At 51.8% G+C, this 17310-nt stretch overlaps 1 non-coding gene and 2 pseudogenes across 1 annotated transcript; 2 read left to right on the top strand and 1 right to left on the bottom strand.

The window, feature by feature from the left end:
• Positions 1 to 1524: 1524 nt before the first annotated feature.
• On the top strand, positions 1525 to 1618 carry LOC149336751 (U6 spliceosomal RNA; annotated as a pseudogene).
• Positions 1619 to 5022: 3404 nt separating this feature from the next.
• Positions 5023 to 5125, top strand: LOC149336750 (U6 spliceosomal RNA). The gene has a single exon (XR_016284687.1). It is a non-coding gene; the product is annotated as a U6 spliceosomal RNA (small nuclear RNA).
• An 11181-nt stretch (positions 5126 to 16306) lies between these two features.
• Positions 16307 to 16400, bottom strand: LOC149336749 (U6 spliceosomal RNA; annotated as a pseudogene).
• Positions 16401 to 17310: the final 910 nt, after the last annotated feature.

The following is a 17310-nucleotide window of genomic DNA, read 5'->3' as shown; positions in this document are numbered from 1 at the left end:
ACGACATCACTCTGCACTTAGCTGATGAACGCAGCCTGCTTGAAACTTTAAATGTTTTCCGTGAGTACGCCTCCTTGTCTGGGGCTGCTCTTAATTACTCGAAGAGTTGTTACTTTTTTGTGGGGTCTTCCCAGACTCGTATTACATCTTCAATACCTTTGCAGTGGTGCGCGCAGATGCGCATTTTAGGTGTGCCCTACGACTGTGCTGGAATATGGAATGTTGTGTGGTCTTCGGTCGTCGAAGACATTACAGCTCGTGTGCGAAGGGCGCAGACATTCGAGTTGCCTCTGCTTGAGAGGCGCTACCTGGTTCAGTCCGTCATACTTGGTGCCTTCTGGTACCTCTGCTACACTGTTAAACCACCCCTCCGTGTCATAAGGCGAGTGCAGACTACAGTTTTTTCGTTCTTTTGGTCAGGCGGAACCGAGCTTGTAGCCCGTGCTGTTCTTGGACAACCACGGGAGAGAGGAGGGTTTGCCTTTCCAAATTTGTCCGTCACGTCCTCGCTGTTAGCGTTGAAGAGTATTTTGCGTATCCTGCTAGGAAACGCGTCTCCGGCGCGAATCCTGGCTCGGTACTTTTTGGGCCCTTCTTTACGCTTTTTGGATCCGGCGGCCCCTGTTAATCATGGACCCCAGTCAGAGCAACCTACCGCTTTCTACGCTTCATCAGTGGCCTTTTACAGGCATGTAAGAGCAGTAGCACCTGCTGTCAACATCGTTGCAGACTGTGTGGTGGACATTATGGGCACACTATTGTTACCTGTTGTGCCGGCGTCTCGCCGCTCACCTATGCGCCGCGTTCAGTGGGCGCGTTTAGCGTCGACACCTCTCCCAGATCATCTACGTGACTTTGTCTGGAAACTTGGCTGGGCAGTGCTCCCTACTTGTGACCGGTTAGAGCGGTGGGGTGTGTTACGCTCCAGTACCTGTCCGAATTGCCCGCTCCCGGAATCTAATCGCCACGCTACAGTCACCTGTGTTGTAGCGCGTGTCTTTTGGCGCGCGGTTCATGCGGGATTTCGTGGGCAGGGCATTTCGTGCTTCGTCTCCCGCGGCCGCTTCCCCAGCGGCCGTTTTGCTCGCCTGTTAATAGTTGCAGGTCTTTTTAGTTTATGGCGCAGTCGATGCGCCGCGGTCGCTAGTGGCTTTCGACGCCGCGCTGTGTGGCCAATTCTCGGCCGTCTCCGACGGGAGCTGATTAGTTTTTTGTCCGAGGAACTCTTTTTCTTGGGTGAGGAAGAGTTTCTCCGACAATGGTCATGCCCATTTATTTCTGTTAATAACGGTCGTCTTGTCTTGGTTTTTAGACCAAACTGGCGCTAAGGTCTCCTTTTCAATGTTTCAATGACTAATTATCGACTTTTCGCTCTTCTGTCAATCGGTATATGTGCATTCTTATTTTACATTGCCCATTCCTGTTAGTTACTTAGAAATGTTTACGGTGCCTGTTTAATTGGCTCACCTTACATGCTTAATGTCATGTGTTTTTGTTAATGTGAATGTATCTTGTAACCTTGGCATGTGTACATATGTAAATAAATTTTTTCTAAACACTATTAGCATGTCCCCTGCGCAAGGATGAGATGCAAAATCTTGAAGCGTTCCACATTTATTCTTGTTTGTACAACAAAAAAAATTGCCGACGATTACGTTACTTCCTAATTTATTTATTTATTTGTTTATTCATTTATTAAGGAACCCACAGCGCCGTGGCATTACAGTGGGGGGAGGGGGGAGCAATGTACAAAATAGAAGCACACATGACACCTCCGCTCGCAGGCAGAGTTACAAGCATAAAGCGTTCGCCATGTACATCTCACTTCAAAAGAACACTAAACAATCGCATCACATCATTAAAGAACGAAAGAACGCATCATTTGATGTCACACTCACAACATCGCTCGGTAGTCTGTTCCATTCTCTAATGGTTTTCGGGGGAAAAAAAGACATTTTAAACAATTCAGTTTTTTCCGCGAATTCGCGGACTTTAAAAACTCAAAAGGCGCCGGTGAGCTGTGCGATGTCAATGCTCGTTAAAGGTCTCTCGGAGACCCGGGCTGCCAGCGTCATGAGCCTCCGGGACATGAACGTTTGAGTGCAGTGGGGCCGTGCGGGGGCCCAAGGACCGACGTGTCCAAAACTCCCTTGTTACAAATAAAGTTTTCATCATCATCATCATCTCGGAGACCTCCACTGTGGCACCTCTCTCTTCCTTTCTTCTTTCACTCCCTCCTTTATCCCTTCCCTTACGGCGCGGTTCGGGTGTACACCGAGATATGCGAGACAGATACTGCTTCATTTCCTTTGCTCAAAACAAAAACCAAACAAACCAATCCTAGAACACTCTTTCTGCTTCTCCCCTTCTTATTTTGCCTGCTCTAGACGTGTAAGGAAAAATTGGCCGATTTTACGACGTTGAGCCCTGGATTAGCGTTCGCAAGTTACAAGGCCACAGCGTACGTGGATCTTGGCGCTGTCACGCTGCTGTGAGCACGGGGTCACGCAATCAACGTGCACGCGGAATGGGCTGCACGTTGATGCGTCTTCTCACATCGCGTGGGACCTCTTCCCTTTGGTGAATTGTATAGGGCTGGTTAACATGGATCTTCTGGAGCAGTTCTCTGCCTGGTGTTGTAAGTGCGAGCCTATTGAGTTGTGACAGCCATTGTGCTTCCCGCGGAAAGCAAGAGGGGAAGCCCTGCAGAAGAAACGGGACAAGCAAACTAGCACCCTTTACGTGGACGCAGCAGGACCAAAGAATGGAGTCATGACTATTGTAGTCTCAACGCCTTAAGGATCGATGGTGAACTGCGCCTCGTTGAAAAAATCTAACCCCACTCATGCAGAGGAGGCAGCTATTGCATTAGCTGTAGCATCTAACCCCAACGCCGTTGTGCTCAATGATTCCCAGAACGCCTGTCGCAACTTCAATTACGAATTAATTCATAAGTCAGGGTTGTCATTGCTGACTAAGCATCCACCCAACCAAGCCTCAGTCATCTGGTTTCCCGGTCACCTGGAACTACCAGGAGGAAACGAAGCCGCCCACAGGCATGCCCGAGCTCTTCTATACCGGGCGTCTCCCCCTGATGACCATGAAGGGTGCCTTGACCTGATAGGTTTAGCAGTGTATGCTGACAATCTCGCGCCATACAGAACAGCCAGAAAGGAGTACCCAACACCGCACAAATCCCTCAATAAGTTAGAAGAGAACACCCTTAGGAGACTACAAACCAACACATACCCAACACCAGCTAAATTACACCAGTGGTACCCTACACTATACTCTCCGCAGTGCCCACACTGTGGAGAGGTAGCTAACCTCTACCATATGGTGTGGGCATGCCAATTTAATCCCTTAGTTGACCCCATTCTCAACCCCTCTGAGGAGCAGTGGGAGGTTATTCTGCTCAGCGATGATCCTGACCGTCAGCACTGGCTGGTGGGGAGGGCCAGCGCAGCAGCAGCCAGTGGACTACCGGACTAGGCGGCCCACCCACATGTTCTGAGAATACTGAACAAATAAAGATGTTCTTAATCAAATCACGCAATCACTCGCTGTTCGATGGTAGGCAGGGCTGTCCACCCGCACACAATACCTTGAACAAAAATAAAAACGCGAAATTTTTTTTCAAGCCACTCGATTGAAGATGCACAATGATGTACATGCGTATCCACTAAAACTGCTCCTTATTGTTCACACAACGGTAAAGCCGCAAATGTAGCTATTTGTTTCCACTTCGCACTGGACTTCGAACAAGCTTTGTGTCAGAAATTGTCTCTGTTGCATAGCGCTAGGGATAATGGCTGCCTTTAACTTATAGCGACAGGCATCTTAAGATATGTGGTAGTAGAACGCTTGCCACAGGGACAGGATAGCAAAGCAGAGAGAGAGAAACCTTATTTTCAGAAACACTGGCGTCTTGAAAAGGGGTTGTCCTCCAACCTGAATGGCGGGCCTACTCCTAGGCCGGATGCCAGGTGGCCGTCCGGCAACCTCTTCGGCCCTTCTCGTAACCCGGAGTTGAACTTTAGGGTCCGAGCTGAGCAGCCCGGCCTCCCACTGGGATTGGTCGGAGAGTTACAGGCCCTCCGGCGTTTTATCTCGATTGTACAGGCGCGGCCATAAGGAAACGGAGTACGTTATTGCGTTCGAAGTGCAATCACGCTTTCTCCATTGGTAATGAAGAAGCGTTGTTTGTCTACAAGAAAGCTCACCAACCCCCTCTACCAGCGTGCGCGTACCACTGCTGGAAATTTCAATTAGGTAACGCGTGAAAAATATTTGAAGACAGTTGCGTGCCCCGTTTACTTTTGTCCGCGCCTGTACAAGTATAAAATGTGCGGAGTGTTTGCTTTTGGGTCCCTACAAAAGCTGTCATAGCTCTGGCCATCGTCTCCATCACTGCCAAACACATAATCAATTATGAAAGAGCAATTTGAAATTTCGCTAAAGTCAGAGTGCGCTCTGCTTCCATTAAAATTCTAAGTAAATTCCAACAGCAGTCGATACCCACCAGATCAAATTAATATGGCTCCCCGCTAATTTGGATCATCCTGGGAACGAAGCGGCGAACCAATACGCCCGAGGTCTTGTCCTCAAACCGGCGGTGCTATTCCCCGAACTCAGGTCGGGCAGGGAGTGAGTAGTGCCCTATAACGAGATTACGTCCGAGTATAAACAGAACAGACAAAGTAGAGATATGGAAGAACGCCGGAGGATTGAAAATTCCGCGGGAAAGTTAGTTGCTGCAACACCCACAAGAGGCCGCTAAAAACTATTTCAAAAGACGATTGATTAAGACAAACATTATTCATTTTTCTAATAAAAAAATAAGCAAGTGCAGTATTTCAAATAACAGTTCTTTGTGAGTGCATCTCAAAAATTTATTGCATTGTAGTGATTACGAAAGATAAAGTTCTTTTAAAAAAAATCTTCATATCTTGCAGGCGTCACTGTGAAAAGTTAGAGCGCTAACCTTGCGACTATAAATATGGGAACTAAAGGGGTTGGTTTGTACTTCCAAAGTACATATACTAAAATTGGAACGATACAGAGAAGATTAGCATGGCCCCTGCGCAAGGATGACACGCAAAATCGTGAAGCGTTCCACATTTTTTTTTCAACGAAAAAAGGAGCATGTTCCCAGGACACTCTTTATGCTTATTTTTGCTCCTCTAAGCGTGTAAGGGAAAATTTGCTGATTTTATGACACTGAGCAAAGGATTAACGTGCGCATCACACGGTCACGGCGTACTTGACTCGTGGTGCTGGTGTATGGTTGTCAGCATGATGCTACACAATGTAATGGTCGGCTAAGTGACCCGCCCGAAGCAGTGCTAAGAAGAAACTTCAGCTTGGACACTTAAGACCACTTACGTGTGGGAATGCGAAAGCATTATAGCTTTTGCTAAGCCGTGTATTTGAGCGAAAGCTCCACTTCTCGCATGCAAAGCTGAAGGTCAAATGACGCTTGGATTTGACCTCTAATTGGAGGCTTGCGCAAGTGTGGCTGTGAGGTGATACCACGTGACGTGACGTCGCAGCTGTTACCGCTCGCTCCGCCGCTGCGCCGACCGCCACTCTGACCGGTCACTCTCGCCAGTTGTGTTGTGAGACTAACCACGTGATTCGCTTTTGCTGAATAAAGGCATGCACTCGCCCCCTAGACACCACAGAGACATGGAGCCAGAACCGGTCACCGGGACCAGTCTTCGACTGGGCATTGGAGGCTCCGGGCTGCTTCTAGTTTGGTTTGGTTTGGTTTATGAGGTTTAACGTCCCAAAGCGACTCAAGCTATGAGGGACGCCGTAGTGAAGGGCTCCGGAAATTTCGACCACGTGGGGTTGTGTAACGTGCACTGTCATCGCCCAGCACACGGGCCTCTAGAATTTCGGCTCTAATGATCCCTACGACAGAGAGAAGCCGCATTGGGAAGAGAGAAGTCGAGAAAACGGGCTCGTCCAGGTGATGAAACGGATGAAGAACGGGAGGTACAGAGGTCAAAACGCATGTCTAGAACGCGTTCTGAGCCTGTTTCGGGCTGATCACGCGATAACTAGCGATAAGATTTGGTTAAAAATGGTCTGGATGTAAACATGTGCAGTTAAGCTCATAGAATTTAATCGTCAATTTTTGCCTTCTTTGTCCCAGCGGCTTTGGGAGCGGCGGAACACACAGTTTGGTTGTTCTAGGCATGTATTTTGCCCTCTGTACGCCTGGAGAAGTAGTGACACAGGCAACAAGAGTATCTCAAGCGTAAAAGGGCAGCGGATGCTGGCGACGTCTCCGCGTCGACATCGGTCACTGGTTCGGTTGCCTTTCGTTCCATATAACCTGGCTCAGCCGAGTTGACCCACAGCCATTTTTTCTTTCATTAAAGTTCCTTTTAAAGATTAACCGCCGGCGTCGTTTATTCTGCACGAAGACCGGCACACGTTCGGAATTTCGAACTGCACAGAACGACTGGGGAGAGCTGTGGGAACAAACCTCCGAAGCCAAGCACGCTGCAGCGTGCTGTGTAGATAGAGGCCGCGGCGAGAGAGTGCCTTGCGCGCGGGCGATGCCATCTTGGCTCCCACTGAAGGGGACGCATCAGATGACGTCATTACACGCGCGCCGCTTTTCCTCCACATTTCCCGGCCACCCCCAAGAGTCGAAGCCACAGTGAGATCGCCCGCGAAACTGACTGACTGATTGATTGATTGATTGATATTGATTGATTGATTGATTGAACAACTTTTATTTCCACTAGAAAAGATGTTGCTTCCCTACCCCGACACGCAGGCCTAGTAGATGGGGAGTTGCGCTTCCGCGGTTAGAAGCTGGCTGGAATCCTTGACTGGCAGCGGCCTCTTCTGCATAGGTGCCCGTGACGTCACCTATGCGTGCGCCATCTATCGACGCAACGCGTGCGCATCGCTCAGACAACGTTGGTCGCAGACGGCGTGATTTCGTCACCTTTTTGGAACCATCTCGACCTCAGCAACAATAACGCCGGTCGCCGATGGAATTTCGCCTAATGGGACTAGTAGTGTTTTCGCATAAAGACTTCGCGAACGTCGGCGCGAACGCGAGCGCTGGTAACGACCGCGTGAAGATCTATGAGACCTGACTGATGGATTAGTCCTTTGTTTTTATTTCTGCGGGAATTTTGGGAATCTGTGCGTTTGAGTTGGTAGCTAGCGCCAGCGCAATGGCTGCCTCCTCCATTCACGCAGAGGAGGCAGCCATTGCGCTGGCGCTAGCTACCAACCCAAACGCTAATGTACTCACAGATTGCCAAAATTCCTGCAGAAAAATAAAGGAGTAATCGATCAATCAGGTTTCACACTCTTAGCCAAACATCCTCTTAATCAAGCCTCAATCATATGGTTTCAAGGGCACACGGACTACATGGGAGGGAATGATGCCGCCCAGCGTCACGCCTGAGCTGTCATACCGGGATTCCCCTTTAGCCGAGGAGGCAGAGGAACACGTTACACAGCCCATAATCAGAGTCGCCGAACACCTACAGGCCTCCAGACAGGCCAGACAGACATACCCCACACCTCACAAAACTCTAGACAAAGCAGAAGAACACACGCTTCGCCGGCTACAAACAGACACTCTCGTAACTCCACTTGAACTCCACCAATGGTACCCCTCACTCTACAAACCAGAGTGCCCACACAGTGGAGAAATAGCAACAGCTTTTCACATGGTGAGGGCATGCCAATTCCATCCTGCTACAGACGCACTTCCGAATCCCGATTTGGAGCAGTGGGAGGCCATTCTGCACAGCGAGGACCGCGACCAGCAACGAGGACTGGTTCGCAGGGCCCACGCTGCGGCGCAGGCCAGTGGGCTGCCGGAATAGGCGGGCCACCCAAGGCTCTGGTAATTGCCATTGTTTAAATAAAGTTTTGTTGCGAAAGCAACACTATGCTAGTCGCCGAGCCATTTCGCGGAGCTCTGGAAAGGCCAAGCTGCGCATGCGCGAGGAGCGGGTGACGTCACACGACGCACAGCTGGCGCGCCGGGGCCGCCGCCGGAGCTGCCGCGCGCTCTTCATCGCCTCGCCGACCGTCTCCCTTTCTCTCTCCCGCTCTGATGCGCAGTAGCGATTGCGCATCGCCATCTGCGTGGTTTGTGGTGTATATAAAATTAACAGTGGCTTAGACCTGCTATGCCAGGATATACACAGCGTGAGGTGAGGGCGAGATGTCCATATCTCGGTGGACACCTGAACCAGAGGGAAGGCGCATAACTGCCCTCTTGGAACAGTGGGCACCTCAACCATTAACCTAAGTGGCGGCGGTAGTGACAGATGTGCGCTGCAGGCGTTGGCATTGACAACGTTAACCAACAAGATGCTTCGTAACCTCGAAGATCAGTCCGTCGAGGCACTCACGGACCTCTTCAACCAACACTGGCATGAGGGTCGCCTTCCAGACACTTGGAAGCATGCCAAAGTGATTTTCATACCTAAGCCAGGCAAACGACTCGAGCTGGGCAGCCTTCGGCCCATCTCGCCCACGTCCTGCCTGGGAAAGGTCATGGAACACGTCATACTCAATAGACTGCACACTCACGTAGACCAAGAGGACCTTTCCCCCCCCCCTATGATCGGCTTCAGGACCAGCCTCTCCACTCAAGACATTATGTGGCAAATCCAACAGCACATCCTCGATCCGAGACCCATCCGAGCTACACGAACCATCCTAAGCCTAGATGTCAGCAAGGCTTTCGACAACGTGTCACATGCTTCCATCCTGGCAAACCTCTCACAAATGAATGTAGGCACTCGCACTTACAACTACATCGCCGACTTTCTTCATAACCGTACAGCAGAACTTCACATTGCAGACCTCCACAGCGAGAAGATCACACTAGGCACCCGAGGAACACCACAAGGAGCAGTCCTATCTCTGTTCCTTTTCAACACTACAATGAGAGGCCTCCCTCCGCTCCTGGAAGAGATACCTCACATTAAACACTCAATATATGCCGATGACATTACCCTATGGACCAACTCTGGCTCTGACGGGGAAATGCAAAACTCCCTCCAAACAGCAATCGATAAAGTACACTCCTTTGTACAGGCGAACGGGCTCACATGCTCCTCCACGAAGTCCGAATTACTAGTCATCAGGGACAGACGAGCTCGCCTGCTCGTCCCCGACCCGCAAGAACCTATTGTGCTTCAAGTCGACACACATCCCATACCTCCGGTCCGCACCATCCGCGTTCTGGGTATGTTAATACAGAACAACACGCAAAACTCGGAGGCCATTCAGCGCCTCCGCACCACAGCCAATCAGATCAACGGCCTTATCCGCCGCATCAGCACCCGCCGCAGAGGTATGAAGGAGGATGACCTCTGTCGGCTCACGCAAGCTTTCCTCATTAGCAGGATAGTCTACTCCTACCCCTACTATCACCTCCGCCGGAAGGACGAGGAAGCTGTGAACAGCATTATACGTTCAGCGTACAAAGCGGCACTGGGGCTACCTCAGTACGCCAGCACACAGCACCTCCTCCAACTCGGCATCTACAACACGCTCACAGAACTCATAGAGGCACACAAGACCGCCCAAATCCACCGCCTCTCCCGCACTAAACACGGGCGGCTCATACTTGACCGTCTCAACATCAACCCCATAGGCGACGTCCACCCCACGACGCCCATTCCGATAGGGGTCTATAGCCGCCTAGTTATAAAACCAATCCCCAAAAACATGCTACCTGACCGCCATGATACGCGCCGTCAGCTGAAAGCCCGAGCACTAGATGCCACATACCTTGCCGACGAACACGCAATATACGTAGATGCTGCACGGCAAAGTGAAAACACATACGTGGCTTGTGCAACCACGCCACAGTCTACTCTCGTCACCGCCGCCACAGTAGTAGCTCACTCTCCGACAGCTGCAGAAGAAACCGCCATCGCGCTGGCCATCGCTGACCCACGTACGCGCACAGTCCTCAGCGACTCCAAAAGAGCAATACAAAATTACTCGGCAGGTTTTAACTGCCACCCCGCTGCACGCATCCTTCGCGGCTGCACTCCCGACCATAAGATCAACCTGGTCTGGGTACCCGCCCACGCGGGAAATTCTGGAAACGAAGGGGTCGACCGACTAGCCCGAGGACTAACCAGCCGGGCGGCCGGCCCCACGGACCCAGACGCTCTTGCCGAGGCTCCCCAGACCTTTGCCGAAATTACCAACCTCTACAAAGAGATGAGACGCCAGTTCCCGCCTCCACACCCCGACTTGAATCGAGCGCAAGCCACCTTGCTCCGCAGGTTGCAGACACACTCTATCCTTAGCCATTCTAGACTTACACTCATCACAGATGGGGAATACGACCCCGTCTGCCAAAATTGTTACCAGGGAGAAATCGCCACACAGGCTCACATCCTCTGGGGTTGCGCGGGAAATCCGCCCCCTCGAACCTTACTGCCAGCTCCCTCCGAAGACGGATGGAACCAACTCCTCAAAAGGCCAGACAAGAGCATCCAACTGACACTCATTTCGTGGGCCCAGGAAGTCGCCCCCACCTGGGGGCCACACCAAGCCCACCTGCCCTAAATCCCGCCAATCTATGGCAATAAAGTTGTTTCCCTCTTGTGCCAGAAACGCTGCGCTGAAGCCTTAGGCCGTCGGCGTTCCTTGTGTTCAATGGCGTTCGCGTTGACCACGTTTTACACTCCGATGATTTTAAGGAAAGGAAGTGCGCATAACTGGCTCCCTGGGTCAGTAGGCGCCTGAATCGTGCTTATAGGTACGTGAGGTGATGAGAGAGAGATGTGAGCTGCAGACATTCACAAGGTTGTGCCAGAAAGGCGGCGCTGAAGCCATTGGCCATCGGCGTTCATTGTGTTCATTGGCGTTGGCGTTATCAACGTTTTACACTCCGATCATTTTAAGTAAAGGAAGATGAGTGCGTGCGGCGAGGCACGCCAGCTGTGTGTAGTGACGTCACTTGCTCCTCGCGCATGCGCAGCATGGTCGTGCAAGAGCACGCAAAACGGCGACACAGTGGGCAATGTAGCTCACGACTCTACATCCACAAACACAGGCGGCCAGGCACTACATTGGCTAAACTCCGTAAGGTGGGGGACCAGGTGGGCCGCATGGTCCGCCGGGTTTCTAACAAACGCGGAGGGTTACGAAGTAAGGATGTCTTGCGGCTGGCAAACGCCTTCGTAACTAGTCGAATTCTCTATTCGACTCCTTATCTCCACCTACGGAAACAAGAGGAGGATGCCCTTGAGGTCATCCTTCGCAAAATTGTTAAACGTGCCCTTGACCTCTCCATCACTACTTCGAACAGCCGGCTTATGGCCCTTGGGATGGTGAATACTTTCCGGGAGCTCCGGGAGGCGCACCTTACAAACCAGTACACGCGTTTGTCGCTAACGGAGTCGGGTCGCCGCCTTCTTGCTCGACTCCATATACAACACACCCCTCCAATGGAAGACAGGTTTCGCATCCCGGAACTGTGGAGACGTGCCCTCCACGTGCGGCCTCTTCCAGCAAACATGTCACATGAAGACCATAATGGTCGGCGCCTGGCACGAGCGGTGGTGGTGGTGAAAAACATTTATGGGCAATTAAATTTTTACAGAAAGGTGATTGGGGTAGGACCCTATTGGCCCTTTCCCCTCACAGTACTAGGTGGAGCCCCTATTCCGGGGCCCCATTGGCAAGCAACGCCGCCCGCGTCCGTTGAACCAAGGCCTTTTGGCTCTTTAGATCTTGACAGCCGAGCAGGGCCGCCTCCCAGTCCTCTCTGGTGGGGTTGGGGTTGGGGGGGATAGATGGGTTAGATTGGCACGCCCAAACCATGTGGAAGGTGTCAGACACCTCCCCACAGAACTGGCACGTGCCATCAAAGGATGTATTGAAATGTTTAAGCACCGCCGGGCACAGTACAGTGTTAGTGAGAATTTTGATGAGGAGGCGCTCGTCAGCGCGATCCAGACCCTTACAAGGGGCCGGGTAGCGCCGGTGCTCCTCCTTGTAGTAATCGGTGATTTGTTTGAATGTAATGGCCAGATTGTCTGATTGGGAGTACCCTTCCAAGGACAGGGAGATAGCCCGGTGAGAGAGTGCGCGGGCGGCCTGATCGTCCTGTTCGTTTCCCTGGAGTCCCTGGTGACCGGGGGCCCAAATCAGGTTGCGTGGAGTTGGATCTTCAGATCGACAGCTATATTCCAGTGCAAGCGCTAGCCCGATATTATGGCAACAAAACAGGTGTATACTACGTGGACGCCTCCGGCCCTCACCACGGGGGATGGTACACGGCCGCGGTAGTTCACAACAGCAACACAGTTAACGGCCTCACTTTCAGAGCCCGCAGTGCAACACAAGCAGAAGAGGTTGCGATTGCTCTCGCGGCCTCACATTCCAATTCAAAATACATAATTACCGACTCGCGAGGGGCCTGCCGGAACGTCGAACAAGGCAGCACTCCCTTCCTAGCCTATCGAATATACCAAAATTGCATACGGGATACGGACCCCGCACACCGTCACCTCATATGGGCCCCTGCTCATCAGGGGTTGGCAGGAAACGAGGCAGCAGACGCAGCCGCCCGCGCGCTCTCTCACCGGGCTGTTTTCTCCTCCCCACCTGATCAGGAACCCGATTTTAATCCGGTTTATACGTTCAAAAATATCGTAACCTACTTTCAAGATAGCCATCGCCTTTACCCTAGCCCATGTAAAGGCCTCAAGAAGGCGAATGAGCGGCTTCTTCTCCGCCTCTTCACCAATACATTGCTGTGCCCGGCAGCACTAAAACATTTTGACCCCTCCTTTAGCGGCAGCTGCCCGCACTGTGGTGCGGTGTCTTCGGACACCTATCACATGGTGTGGGCCTGCCCCTCCAACCCGGCCATTCCCCCTATCCCCAACCCAACCCGGGAGGACTGGGAGGCGACCCTGCTCGGCTGCCACGACTTACAGGCCCAACAAGCCTTAGTCGGGCGCGCCCGGGCGGCGGCTACCGCCACTGGGGTCCCAAACTAGGGACCTCCACCTAGTGTTTGTAAGGATCGGTCCCTTACGGGCCGATCCAAACACCTTCTGTTCTGAATAAATGTTTTCACCACCACCACCACGCAACAATATATGGCTACGCGCAGATGTTGCTTTCGCAATCCTCCAGGTTTAACCAGACCTAAACCACAGCCAATTTTTCAAACATGTGCCCTTTGTGCCTGTCGCCTCACCTCTTTCATTTCATTTCTCCAGTCTGCCTGCCATCCCCCTATTTCCGCTGCCCAAGCACAGGTGCTGCCAGTGGCGGTGGCAGATGCCGGGGATAGCAAAAATCATTTTTCTTCCTTTTAATTGCTCTTTTAGTCAACCACTACAACTACTACTGTAGTTGCGCGCTCGTGAGGCAGAGCGACAGCGTCAATGACGAGATCAAACAGTTTGAGGTGACCGTGTGCTGTCCGATGTCAGCGCACGTGAAAGGTCCCCAGGTGGTCGAATTTATTCCGGAGACCTCCACTTGGGCACCTCTCTCTCTCTTTCTTCTTTCTCTCCCACCTTCCTCCCTTCCCTTACGGCGCGATTCAGGTGTCCGCCGAGATATGTGACAGAGATACTTCACCATTTCCTTTCCTCAAAAACCAATTTGCCAATTTATTTGTGTTATGCGCTTTAGCGCCCCAAAGCGAGACGCCGTAGTGAAGGACCCCGGAAATTTCCACCACCTGGGGCTATTTAACGTGCACTGACATCGCACAGTACACGGGGAGCGAGCGCGGCTTCGGCCGCTTATCTGTTTTTTAGCCAGCGTCCGCTTCGGCGGACGCAGTTGTTGCGACGCACGTCTTTTTCTCCCCCCTTTTTACCTTTCCTCATATCTTTCAACTCTCTTCTATCTGCACGTGGCAGCGGTGGTGGCTCGGCTTGAGCCAGTAGGCAGGCCCGTGCACTTACCTTTTCATCCTTCCCTCAGTCGCAACCAACCAACCAGCACAGTACACGGGCCTCTAGAATTTCGCCTCCATCGAACTTCGGCCGCCGTGGCCGAGAGAGAGAGAAAACTTTATTTACAGAGGAATTCGGGGCACGCCCCAGGGTCCCCGCACGACCCCACTGCACTCAAGTGTTTATGTTCCGAAGGTCCATAACACTGGCAGCACGGCCGGTGGCGATGGTCTGCACGGCCGGGTCCTCCGAGCGCAGCAGGGTCTCCCAGTCCTCCCAGGTCTTGAGGTTCTCTAGGTCCCGCGGGGGAGGGTCCGCCGGGCAGAGGGAAATGATGTGGAGGGAAGAGGCGACGGGTTCTGGGCATAGAGTGCATGCCGGAGTGGGGAAGGAGGGATGATAATGGGCTAGGTTAAGGGGTGAAGGGAGTGTGTGTGTCTGTAGTCTGCGCCAGAGTGTTGCGTGTTTGTTATCTAGGGAGGGGTGGGGCGGGGGGTAGAGCTGGCGTGAGGCTGTGTGCGCCTGGGTCAGCTCACTGAATGAGTGCATGCGCTCCTTCGTGAATCCCCGATCAGAGGCCACCTGAGCCCGGTTTAAAGAACCTCGGGCTAAAAGGTTGGCGGCCTCGTTTCCGGGATTCCCGGAGTGCGCGGGCACCCATATCAGCTCCACTTGGCGGGGCGGGGGGGCATCGGGCGAGTCCAGTATGCCAAAAGCAGGGACATGGACTCGGCCTCAAGCAAAATTTAGAATCGCAGTTTTAGAATCGGATAAAATGTACCGGGCTTCCGTGCGGGTTATAGCAAGGGCAATGGCGGCTTCCTCTGCAGCCTCTGGGGACGTGTCTGGAGGGAGAAGTAGTGTGAGGAGGGCGGATAAAGAGGAGTCCACCACAGCTGCTGTCGCTTCATCACCCGTGCAGGCAGCGTCCACCCACACGGCGTCCGGCTGGGGGCCGTACGCTCGATGAAGTGCCTTCGCACGGGCTCTGCGGCGCTGCTCATTGTGGGACGGGTGCATCTTCCTCGGGAGCGGCCTGATGAGGAGCTCTCGGTGAAGGGATCGTGGGATGGCGAGGAGGGTTGGGTCGTTGGCCGGTATTTTGATTCCGAGGGTGTCCAGGATATACCGACCTGTGGAGGTTTGTGTGAGCCTGATGTATTGGGCCTGTCGGTGGGCCTCCACCAGTTCCCCGATCGTATTGTGGAGGCCCAGGCCTAGTAATCTGTCTGTGGGTGTGTTGAGGGGAAGGTGAAGTGCTACCTTGAATGCCTTGCGAATCAAAGCATCCAAAGCGTTTATGTCATGTTTGGATAGGTGTAAATATGGGGTAGTGTACAGCACACGGCTCAGGACAAAGGCATGAATGAGGCGACATAGGTCGCGCTCCTTCATGCCTCTATGACGTCCCGAAACCCTGCGGATGAGGTGCGATATCTCGCCTACAACCTGCTTGAGTTTCTTGAGGGTGGTGGTGTTTTTGCCATCGTTCTGGATGTGCAGGCCCAATACACGGAGGGTTCCAACCTCAGGTACCGGGTCACCATTCAGTTCAATGGCAATGGGGGAGCGGGGGCAGCGGTGGTTCTTAGGCCGGATGAGGAAGAGTTCGGACTTCTCTGGGGAGCAAGACAGTCCGATGGTCTGTGCGTAATTTTGGGTGAGGGTGGCTGCTTCCTGTAAGGTGTTCTCTATGTCTCCGTCACTGCCGTGAGTGGTCCACAGGGTGATATCGTCGGCATAAAGAGTGTGCTTCAGGTGGGGAATAGTGGCCAATTTTCGGGCGAGGGGGATGAGGGTAATGTTAAAGAGAAAGGGAGAAAGGACGGACCCTTGAGGGGTGCCGATACTCTGAAGAGTGTAGGAGGGGGAAGACAGAGGGCCGAAGTGTATCTCAGCTGTGCGGTCAGTGAGGAATGCTTGAATGTAGGCATACGTGCGCACACCCACATTCAAGGGGGATAGAGCAGTCATGATCGCTTGATGTTCAATGCGGTCAAAACCTTTGGAGAGATCCAAAGCTAAGACTGCCTTGGTGTGACTCGGAAGAAGCGGGTCAAAAATGTCGTGTGTGAGTTGCAGCATGGCGTCTTTCATCATGTCATCAGCCGGGCACCGTATCCGTTGAGCCACCACTGCGGCCCAGAAACGGCAATGGATACCACAGCTAGAGCTGCGGTATTCATGCAATATGTTTAACCTGTTTGACTTCTGTCATGATTCCACGCTGCGAACATAATCTTAAGTGTCCACTGACATGTCTGCGCGACACCGCCGCACTTGGAAAATGCCGCGAACAGCGAATGCTGAATAATTTGAACTTGGAAACAGAAGATTATTTCTTCGAAATTTTCAGAATGAGAAAAAAAAATGTGGAACGCTTCACGATTTTGCGTGTCATCCTTGCGCAGGGGCCATGCTAATCTTCGTTCCAATTTTAGTATATGTACTTGGAAGTACAAACTGGCACCTTTAGTTGCCGTATTTATAGTCGCAAGGTGAGCGCTGAAACATTTCACAGTTCCGCTCGCAAGATATGAAGAGTTTTTTTTAAAATAATTTGATTTCTCGTAATCACTACAATGTATTAAATTTTTGAGATTCACTCACAAAAGACTGTTAGTTGAAATAGTGCAATTACTCATTTTACTATGAACAAAATGAATATTGTTTGTCTTGATCTAATCGTCTTTCGTAATACAGTTTTTAGTGGCCTCTTGTGAGTGTTGCAGCAACTTACTTTACCCGCCCAATTTTGAATCCTCTTCCGACGCTCTGCCGTAGCTCTCTTCACGGTCAAAACTCTTACACCTATGGGAGACTCAACAAGGCCTCCAAAAACGCTGGAAGAAGAAAAAACACTACAAGAGAGAACGCAAAAAAATCACTGAAATCGAGAGGTGAATCGAGGAACAAACGCTTACACTCCAAATACAACAATGAAACCAAATATGTGAAAGCATGAACAGACAACTCGGAAATGAGAAGACGTGGCATCTTGTAAGACACCTGCTTGACCCAGAACAAGACTTTGTTCTGGGTCAAGCAGACTTTGTTGACTTTGGGCAGAGGTGAAGCAAAGTTTTGAGCAAAGTTGAAGGAGGCTATGTTGCACGTCCCGTGCAACAAAGTCAACTATACAGACTCATGCATAAATATGGGACAAGTGAAGACCTAATCAAAGAGCTAGCACAGCGCTACCTAAACACGGATGAGGGTACCATGCAACCAGACTACCGGGGGACCCCAAATCCAAATTTCGATGCGGACATCACAGACGCAGAGGTCTGGTACGCAATTGGAAAACTGCGGACAACATCTCCGGCAGGACCACACAAACTAACGAATAAGACTCAGGAACTTAGACACA

Source organism: Amblyomma mixtum, chromosome 7 (assembly GCF_055824585.1).
Source record: "Amblyomma mixtum isolate Tamu chromosome 7, ASM5582458v1, whole genome shotgun sequence".
NCBI lineage: Eukaryota > Metazoa > Arthropoda > Arachnida > Ixodida > Ixodidae > Amblyomma > Amblyomma mixtum.
Note: the sequence above shows the minus strand (reverse complement) of the source record. Positions and strands in the feature narration are given on the sequence as shown.